This window comes from Pelodiscus sinensis, chromosome 5 (assembly GCF_049634645.1).
Source record: "Pelodiscus sinensis isolate JC-2024 chromosome 5, ASM4963464v1, whole genome shotgun sequence".
Classification (NCBI taxonomy): Eukaryota; Metazoa; Chordata; order Testudines; family Trionychidae; genus Pelodiscus; species Pelodiscus sinensis.
In genome coordinates, this window is record NC_134715.1 from 114,786,845 (window position 1) to 114,797,450 (window position 10,606).

Consider the following 10,606-nt stretch of genomic DNA (forward strand, 5'->3'; position numbering starts at 1 on the left):
TCGCATTTTCAAAGCTCTACGCCAATGTTCCCTCTAATCTTTTCCATTCACGTGTGGATTTTTTTCCATACATGTGCAGAATAAAATTGTATGTGCATCAAGGCATGTGTGAATGTGCACCCCCAGTTGAAACAAAAAAAACCTAGCTGTGGGCACTCTGCTAATCAGCTGGGCAGCACTGGTATCTCTCTAGAGTGGCCGCACAAGTGCACAACTTACAGGGAACACTGCTCTACACAGTTTAACTCCTACCACTACTCTTCTCTAGTGTGTTTTCTTAGCTGTGACCAAACATCTCTTCTTCCTCTACCTTTCTAACCTCTTTCTTCTTTTGTAGTCATTGGCTCTTCTCTCATGCTGCATCCCATCTTCTTTTCCACCAAACATCCATTCACTCTTAATTCAAAAAGCTCCCTAAAACCATACCTTGTGATTCTTTGTGCTTTTCTATCAGACTTTATATCAGCTTGTATTGCCTAGGAGGGCAATGGGCAGGAGAGGATAAATATTTATGTGGGAAAGTCTATGCCTGGGAGTTTGCTGATATTGCCCTGCAATGTAATTAATGAGTGGCTGGCACTAGCGCTCATTCAAAATAGCTGTGAATGATTTACATGCCCGAGGCTGCATGTGAACAGGCCAGGAATGGTTGTTCTCATAGCAAAACAGTGTAAGAGGCATCCCAGGCTGGAAAATTGAAGCGATGCAGCTGTACAAGAATGCAGCTTGTACTCTGAGTAATGTCACAAAGAGGTAACACGTTGCTTTTATTATTGTTTTATTAACTCACCACCCAAAAGTATGTGTAGGAAATGTCCACTTTATTGCCTAGGTGCTGTCAAGAAACTGAAAACCTTCATCGAAAAATACATTTTGGATATAATAGAATTTGTCAACTTCCGGCATTTGTCAACTTCTGACAAAGTGTCTCCAATGGTGGGAGGTTGTCAGAAATGGCACTTGATTAACAGTCAGAAGCTTTTAGCAAGGGTTTAAGAAGCCTGTGAATTCCAGAGTCAATGATCTGAGGAGAGTAACAAATTTGGTTGTGGGCCTGTATCTTCCATAGCAATTTCAGGCTGAATTGTGCATCATTTAAAGAAATGATTGCATTTGCAAGAAATGAAACATTTCTTATAGCTGCCCGTGCAGTCCCAAAAGTTGCAACTGTTTGGCAAGGGCACTCACAGACCTATAAACTGTCCTTTTTGTATCTATGGCACTGAAATACAAGCCATATTTACAGAGCCTTATATGGTAACCAAAGAGTATGACTTTTGGGGAAAGCAACATGTGTGGTTCCATCAACAATTTTTCCTGATGGTATGCTGTGATGGGTTTATTGGGTGCGAGCGCCCCCTTTCGGGTGAGCAGGGGGGTTCAGCGGACCCACCGTCTAGATCCTGGGTTTTGGGTCCCAAGGTCCAACCTCTCTGATGGGGTTAGTGGGTGCGATCACCTGTCGCCGGCTCAGCAAGAGGGTTCAGTGAACCCACCTTTACGTTCCTGATAACGGTCTTAGGGTCCTGTCCCTGAGAAGGGTTTGGGGTTCCACCCCAACACAGGTCCTGGGGTCCTATTCCCGGATGCCCATCCTGTAATGGCAACAGCCACTAGAGCCCTGTTTGAGGCTGTTCACGCCCGGGAACCCCGGAGGGTGCGGCGTGGCGAGTCGGCTCAGTTGCAATTAGGGGGAAAGGGAGTGGGGGACCCAGGCCCTCCCTCTCCACTGGGTCCCAACCCGGGGCCCTAAGTGGAGGGATTAGTGCGTTCTCTCCATGACAGGTGGGGTTAATCCCCGAAACTCGCCTGTCCATGGCCACCAGAGGTGGACTGCCCCGGGCTCCTTCCACTCCCCATCCAGCACTGGCCCCCCTGTGGACCCAACCGGGGCACTCACCAAGTCCGACTCCTCGGCCCCATCCTGCTGGTGTCCTAGGGGCCCCCGCGCTGCTCCTCCATCCCTCCAGTGGGGCGGGGTGTTCTTCCTCCTGAGTGGGGGTCAGCGGCTCCTTCCTCGGCCGCCTCCAGTCTGCTCACCTGGCCGCTTTTCAAGTGGCCCAGGGGCAGCCACCCAGTGACGGCACCCCTCCCCCTCCGTGTCACCTCACGCCGCAACGTCGGGTCGTGGGGCCAGAGCCCCACCCCCTGGGTGGCCCGGCGTTCGCCGGCCCCACCGCTCCCCCAGCCTCACGCCGGGGAGCATCGGCATAACGTGGCCCTGCGCCCCACGTGGCCGGGCTGTGTCAGCCTCCCACTCCTCCCCGACCCTGCTGAGCCAGGAAGCGGGGCTGTCACGGCCGGACGTGGCACCGGACCGTCTTTTCCGCCTCAGAGGGGGGCAATCCCCCCCTTCAGTAGTGCGGGTCTGTCACATATGCATTATTAATTTTTGTTTGTAACAAATCATCTGATGTTTCAGGATGTTGAATTATAGACAGATACGGAAGCTAGGTGGGCTGCTACAAACAGCTGAGAACTCTCATCTGTTCTCAACTGATTTCTGAAAACAAATATGTGGGGTTTATAATGTTGGTGCAGAGGAGAAATAAGCTTCAATATCTCCTTGAAAAGTATTACCTGCGACTAGAAGGAATATGGCGGGGGAAGGGGGCGGGTTGTGGTCAGCCATAGCATAAACAGAAAACATTTCATAGGAGTGAAGAATTAACAGGCAGCTGAAGAGGTGAGCAAGCAGGTTCATGAACATCAAGGTAAGGTTAATCTTGTCAAATCAAGTAAAGTTAAGTGAATTCCCAACCTGCCTTCCTGTCTTTCCAAGCAAATTTTTCTTGGGCTAAAATTATACTTAGTAAATGATGGGGGTTACTTTCAAAATTTATTAGAAAAAACATATTGATAGTTTTGGTGGAAGACCACAGTGTTTGGTGTTGAGTCTTTGCACATCCTTGTAAGTCTTGCATGCATAAAACATGGAAGTCTCTAAAATCAGGATTTCTATGAACAGCACTATCAACTCCCACTTGATATAATAGTATCAGGATGCTTCTAATAGGAGTTTTTCACTATGAAAATGTTTGGGATAACATCTTTATAACTAGAGATCAACTAGAGATCAACTAGTAGACCCACCTTCCCTTCTTTGTGAATATGCAACAGCCCTGAGCAGCCAAGGTATGTCTAGAGAGCAGTGCTATTTCAGGATACTTCTCCATCTACATTGTAAAGTTGTAAATGACTATGCAAGATGCACAGCAGTGAAGAAACATACTAATTATATTGATGGTCTGTAGACTTTGTTGCTTGATAGTTTCCAGATTTATTCATAATATCATAAACACTAATTGTTCAGAAATTCCCCAAACTTTGAGCTTGAGTTCTCAAAACATAGATTGAGGTTTTCCATTATATAGACAACAAGGTGTGACTGGCTATGCATTTTGTAGGTCAAATTCTGCAGTCTTATCACACACAGAAGTTCTGTGGATGCCAGTTGTATACACAGCAGTGAGTATAAATTGTTGAGAAGATATGAAATCAAAAGCCATGTGATTTATACAACAGAGAAACATAATAATCATCCAAAACATATGATTTGGAGATCCTTATTTATACACAACTTACACAGATGGAAAAAACATTTAGATTAGATTTGTTACTGAGTTTAATAACAGATTAAAGCTATGGGCTTCCCAAGGAACCAACACACTAAAGTCTCCAGTAGATCTCTGAGATATCAAGATGACATAATTAGAACAAACTTTCAAAAACTTGTACCATGTCATTATTAAAAAAAAAATTCTGGATGAACATTTGCATGAGTGTTGGTCTTGCAATGGCATCTATACAGACATGCATGTCATTAAAAACCTGGATCTTCAACAAATCTTGACGCTGGTGACTGACAAAAATCTTCAGCTGTGTCCAGAATTCTAAACCCATTTACAATTGACAAAAACTCTGAACAATCCTTTAGCAAAGATCCAAATTGTTGAAGTTGAGATGTATATTTATCCTATGGAAATAAAATAGTCAAGGAGGCCTCCCTGAAGATCATATAAAAATGCCAACACTTAGTTCAAATGAATTACATTTTAAAATGACCCAAAGAAATATAGGATGGGATTTTTCCACAGGGCCTAAAGGAGCCAGGTACTCAACTCCAGCTGAAAGTTGAGCTATCCTGGACACAATGTATTTGTGTAACTCGCTTTACAGATATAAGCCAGAATTCCCACTACTATATCTAATTTTCATTTCTCATATTTATAAATGTTAAGAGCAGAAGAAATCATTTCCAAAATCTAGTCTGATGTCCCGCATAACACAGACCATTGAATTTCATCTAGTAATTCCTTTATAGAGTCCGTAATTCGTGGTTGAGCTAAAGGATATTTTTAGAAAGCCATTCAATCTTCATTTTAATGTTTAAAATGTGAGTGCATAAACTGGATCTGGTACCGAACAATGTATAAAATATTTACTTTTGCATGTACATATACGTTTAAATCTGAACACTATGGAGTGAAATTTTGTTCTGCTCAGTGTATAAATTATAGCCTATCTATAAATTATGCCTGTTGTATCTGACAGCTGAAAAATATGTTTTGCCAGAGCAAAGCCACCCCTGTTCTCCTCCCCATGCATTTTCCCTGCTGAGTAAGGGGGAGAACTTTGATTGTACTTGTCACAGCACTATTACTGATGACTGTCTTTCAGTGAGAATGAAAATTATCATATAAAAATAGTCCATCTCACACAGTGTGTCTTTTTTTCATCTGTTTGCGCTAGTGAGCTGCTGTTTATGCTCCATGTATTTCTAATTATCCCATTGTAGACAAGAAAGTAGAGCTGAATGGGCAGTGTTTGGATTGGGATTAAGTTCAGAGTAAGGCTCAGCCTTGGGTTTGAGGCTAAATCAGGGTTAAGATATGAGTTCAGTTATGATGCTGCTAACATTTCAGATGTTATGGATTACAGGGTTCTTGCAAGATAACTTGATCTTTTCAGATTTTTACCATGTTGTATAAAGGACATATCATAGCAGCAATGGTTCTCATGAAATTTCTCACTGAGGTGCTAACAGCTTTCTGAATGGTATCCTTCCTGCCTTAGCAATCTATCTACTGACTTTGATTTTTATCTTCTTTGGTCTAACACCCATTCTCCAGTAAACCGGGTGGTGGTGGGGTGAGAGACAGAGCATCTTTCTCTATTCCTCCCTCTTCCCTTCTCCTATTTATTTTGAGTTTTCATATCCACTACTCATAACTCCAGTCATCTGAAGAAGTGGGCTGTTCCCACGAAAGCTCATGATACCATCAACATGTTTTGTTAGTTTATAAAGTGCTACCAGACCATTTGTTGTTTTTTTCAGTAAGGGCTCGTCTACACTGGCCCCTTTTCCGGAAGGGGCATGTTAATTTCACCTATCGTAGTAGGGAAATCCGCGGGGGATTTAAATATCCCCCGCGGCATTTAAATAAAAATGTCCGCCGCTTTTTTCCGGCTTTTAAAAAAGCCGGAAAAGAGCGTCTACACTGGCCCCGATCCTCCGGAAAAAGCACCCTTTTCCGGAGGCTCTTATTCCTACTTTGAATAAGTAGGAATAAGAGCCTCCGGAAAAGGGCGCTTTTTCCGGAGGATCGGGGCCAGTGTAGACGCTCTTTTCCGGCTTTTTTAAAAGCCGGAAAAAAGCGGCGGACATTTTTATTTAAATGCCGCGGGGGATATTTAAATCCCCCGCGGATTTCCCTACTACGATAGGTGAAATTAACATGCCCCTTCCGGAAAAGGGGCCAGTGTAGACGAGCCCTAACAGACTAACTCGGCTACCCCCTGAAGCTCCTCATATGTTGTGTCAAATATTTCATGAAACAGCCATTCATGTGAAATTGCATCTGCTTCTAAAGTGAAGAATGGCTTGCTTTCCAGTTCTAGATCCCCCAACAATAGGAGGGCAGGTTTAGATCTATAACCTCAAAACCAAAACCTCCCCTCTTAAATTGTGTCAACTTTCTGGTTTTGAGTGAAGCACTAATTATGATTGGACAAAAGGTATATAACATAAAATACTAATTGTCCACAGGCCTAGTTAGACTAAAAGTGGCTTGAGCTGTACTGAGAATGGGCAAGCATGGTATAGGGAGGTTACATGGGCTCTGTATCTGTTCTGCAGGAGAGCAATGCAGAGACTATGAAGAGGGCAGGGACCTCTTGTAAATGAGTCTGCAGCCTCTGAAAGTGGCCCTTCTCAAATCTCCTCTTCCTCTGTGAGTGTTGTGCCCACAGAATATCATGCAACCCCCATAGAGTTGTGTAGGAAGAGAGGGGAACCAAAGTCCTGGTTCCTAAATAGCTTTCCCCTAAAAGACAATATTTTCCTGGTCTGGGAAAGTCCCTGGGAAGGTCTTTCTTCTTCCCGGCAGTCATCAGAGGAGCAGTGACTCTCCACCATGGTGACGCCTTCTCCCAGCTGATGGGTCTGTTTCAGTGTGATTAGATGGGAGCTCATCCCATGGGCAACATGGCTTTTTCAATATTCGTCTTCAGCCTGTTGCAAAGGCCCTGTCTTGGCTGAGATAATCCAACACTGCTCTGGCTGTCGTCAGTGTCTGGTTGTCAGGTGGAGAGGGGCCACAAGGGAGGTGTTCAGAGGCCATAGAGGTTGTCCTTGTTTGGGATTTTTTCTTAAGCTCCACAGCTTCCCAGCACAGCCAGGATACGTGGGACCATCTGATTTAAGAATGGATTTGGCCTTTAAGAAGTTAGGATGACATAATCCAGAAGGAGTTCCTTTTCACCTGTCCTCAACGCTTCTCTTTATTCTGAAGTTTAGATATTGATTTGTCACATGAAACTGTGCTTATTAAACCATCAATCCGTTTATCTTCAGCAGGGGGTGGCACTTTATAGCTCCAATGCCATCTCTATTCTGTTAATAACAAAGCCAGATTTTACCCACTATTTCCATGAGTCATATCTGTCCTTAAATATATATGTCCTTTAGTGAGCAAGTGGGTAGAAGTGCAGACGTCACCCCTTTTATTCCTTCACATGCCTTAGGTGCAAATTGCTTTACAAGATTACTCAAAGCTTAACACTCATCTTTGTTTGGAGATGGGCTAATAACTAAATTCATAGAGTCTAAGGCCAGATTAGACCCTCCTGATCGTTCAGTTGGATCGCCAGGCCATAGGACTTTCCCAAATATTTCGTAGAGCTGATATTTTATTCTGATAAACTTTCACATGGTCATGCTCCCTAGCTGAGCTTCTGACAATTATAAGAAAAGCTTAATTCCTACCTAAGGAAGTAGTTTTTAATGGGTGCTCAGTAGGCCTCCATGGTCCACAGACTACATCTCAGATTTTCAGAGGTGTCCACCCCTCCATCTGACTTTTTCTAGGAGCCCCCAAAGGAGCAAAAGGCTGACAAACACTGATCTAGGATAATATAATTTTTTCTGTTTGTAGATTTTTTCTGCCTTGTTCAGGTTGTTGGGTCTATACCAGGCTTTCATACAATGTTTTGTTTACTATTGCAAAGATATGGAGGGCCTAATCCAAAACCCATCAAGGTCAATGGAAAGGCCAGCACATAGTGCCAGCACATAGTCAGCATAGTACAAATAATAATATCAGAGACAATTTTAAATTTCTGGTTCCAAACACACCAACCAACGTATTGTATGGCAAGAAAATACAATGTAGCTATATAAAAGAACAAAAGAAGGGACACTGTGGATATGCAATTGCTGCTACTATATTTATCACCTAAATAACTTGATGATGATCCTTGTATAAGATAGATAGATAGATAATGTTGCCATTTCTCCATAAGGGGTCTTACCTAAGACGTTTTGCTTTCCTATTATGTACATAACTCACATAAATTGCAAATAGTTTAGTATCTTTACATGTTAATTCTTGCAGTTGCAGCATTTTTGTCTACATGTAACATGTCAATTAGTAAAGAGAAATACACCCTGCAAAGTGGCATCCATTTATGGAAGCACTCTCAAACACAGGGTTCTTCAAAAGTTAAATTTAGATTTCCAAACACAACATATTGTTACATTTTAGTTAAACTTTCTAAATGATATCCCACTTTCAAAAGGGCTGGGAGTCTGTTACAGCTGCAAAATTCAAACATGCAATAGTTTCGAATTGTATCTTAATTTTCCCCCATCCTCTAAGCTAGGGGTTTTCAAACTTTGGGTCACAGCTTGTATTGCTAAGCTGCTGGCTGGCTGTGAGATGCGTTGTTTACCTGAGCATCCACAGACATGGTCACTCACAGCTCTGGGTGGCTGTGGTTCACCCATTCCTAGCCAATGGGAGCTGCAGGAAGTGATGGCCCAACCCTGCACTGCTTCCTTCAGCTGCCATTGGCTGAGAATGGTGCACTGCGGCCACTGGGAGCTGCAAGCAGCCATGCTTGCAGATGCTCGGGTAAACAAAGCATCTCGCGGCCAGCCAGTGACTTACCCTTACAAGCTATGACCCAAAGTTTGAAAACCCCTGCACTAAGCTACAACTACTCAGAACTTTAGCGTGATGGCCGGAGCTATAGTAGAACTCAAGACCTCAGCAAGACCTGTGTCTTTCATTACTGCCCCGCTGTGCTGAGGCTGCACATGCACGTAAGTGGTTGATTTGAGAGAGAATTCTGCAAGTTACATGCGCTGTTTTTGTTGTACCATGTTCTACCTTCAATATTTTTGAACACAGCACTATGGGGCCTGTAGATCTGATCAAAGATGTTTTGGGGTACAGCCTAGTGCCATAGAGATACAACAGTCAAGCCGTGGAATTAGAACAGGTTGGAGGATGACAATTCCATTTCATCACAGATTAAATAAAACAAAATACAGGACTAACAAGATGGTTTATTAGATGATGAGCTTTCATGGGCCAGACCCACTTCCTCAGATCAAATAGTGGAAGAAAATAGTCACAACCATATATACCAAAGGATACAATTTAAAAAATGAACACATATGAAAAGGACAAATCAAATTTCAGAACAGAAGGGGGATGGGAGGAGGGGAAAGGTAAATGTCTGTGAGCTAATGATATTAGAGGTGATAATTGGGGAAGCTATCTTTGTACAGTAGACTTCCAATAATCCGGAACCTATGGGACCTAGGTGGTGCCGGATTATCAGATATGCCAGACTATCAGGAGGTACTATGAACTGGTGATATATTTACTGTATACATTATATACTGTATATAAAGTGTTCTTAACCCTTTTTATTGTACATACTGTATACAGTATACTGTAATGTTTTAGTTTTTTAAAGCCTTTTTTATCCTTTTTGCTCAGTTCAGCTGCTGCTGCTGTTACCTTGTGACTCATTTATTGCCGAAGCTCACTCACTAGGCTCTTGCCATTTTGATGCCGGACTATCAGGAGTGCCGGACTATTGGATGCCGGACTATTGGAGTTTTACTGTAATGGGTAAGATAACTAGATCCTTTGTTGAGACTCAGGTGTAAAGTGTTGAATTTTAGCATGAATAACAGTTCAGAGGATATTCATGCTAAAATTCGACACTTTACACCTGAGTCTCAACAAAGAATCTAGTTATCTTACCCATTACAAAGATAGCTTCCCCAATTATCACCTCTAATATCATTAGCTCATAGACATTTATCTTTCTCCCTCTCCCATCCCCCTTCTGTTCTGAAATTTGATTTGTCCTTTTCATATGTGTTCATTTTTTTAATTGTATCCTTTGGTATATATGGTTGTGACTATTTTCTTCCACTATTTGATCTGAGGAAGTGAGCCCACAAAAGCTCATCATCTAATAAACCATCTTGTTAGTCTTTAAAGTGCTACATAGTCCTGTATTTTGTTTCAGCTACACCAGACTAACATGGCTACATTTCTATCACTATTCCAGATTAAATAAAGACCGTCTGAACATCTTCATGAAAGGGATTGTGGCAAAACAGCTGTTTGTTTTCATTTCCTCTCCCTCTCTCTCTCTCTTCTTATTTCTCATCCAAAGGAGCCGGAGAGACCACCCTGGAGCTCGGAAGCCTTCCAGTTGAAAAGTCTATTAGAATTGATACTCTCTGTGAAATGTTCTGGCTTTGACAAAACACCATATTTCAATGAAAATACATTGCATTGAAAAAGGTCTGACCAGTTCTACTGAAAATTGTTTTAATATCACCATTGTAATGCATCTAGGATATGAGAGACAGAGACAAAATTAAACATACAAAGCCAAATAAAGAATCCTTCCACTTTGCTCCTGCCTCCCTTATTTGGTAGCTCTCAGCCCGAGGTTTCCCTGAAGGAGGAGTAAATGCAATGTCTTTGATTCTGTGTTTGTGCAGTGCTCAGCATAGTGGGACACAGGCACCACACCAACACAAATAATAAGTAATAAGAAGAATCAGCCTGTGAACTGAGGATTGTGTGGTAAAATTAACTGTATATTTAAAGTCAAATAAAATATGTGCAATTTAAAATAATTATGCTTTTATATTTTTCAAAGGGAAGTTGTTGTAACCCTCTGTACTCCTGTAAAGGGGATTAAAACACATTTTGTATCGACTCTTGGGGCTCTATTGTAGCTCAGTAAGAGAAAGCATTTCACCGTGTACGTGAACAGCTCGTTCTTGCTG

The 10,606-nt window shown here is 42.4% G+C and overlaps 1 long non-coding RNA gene across 1 annotated transcript; it reads left to right on the forward strand.

Moving 5' to 3' along the window:
* Window positions 1-647: 647 nt before the first annotated feature.
* Window positions 648-10,392, forward strand: LOC142829483 (uncharacterized). Its single transcript, XR_012903909.1, has 3 exons — window positions 648-753; window positions 2,658-2,714; window positions 9,874-10,392. It is a non-coding gene; the product is annotated as an uncharacterized LOC142829483 (long non-coding RNA).
* Window positions 10,393-10,606: the final 214 nt, after the last annotated feature.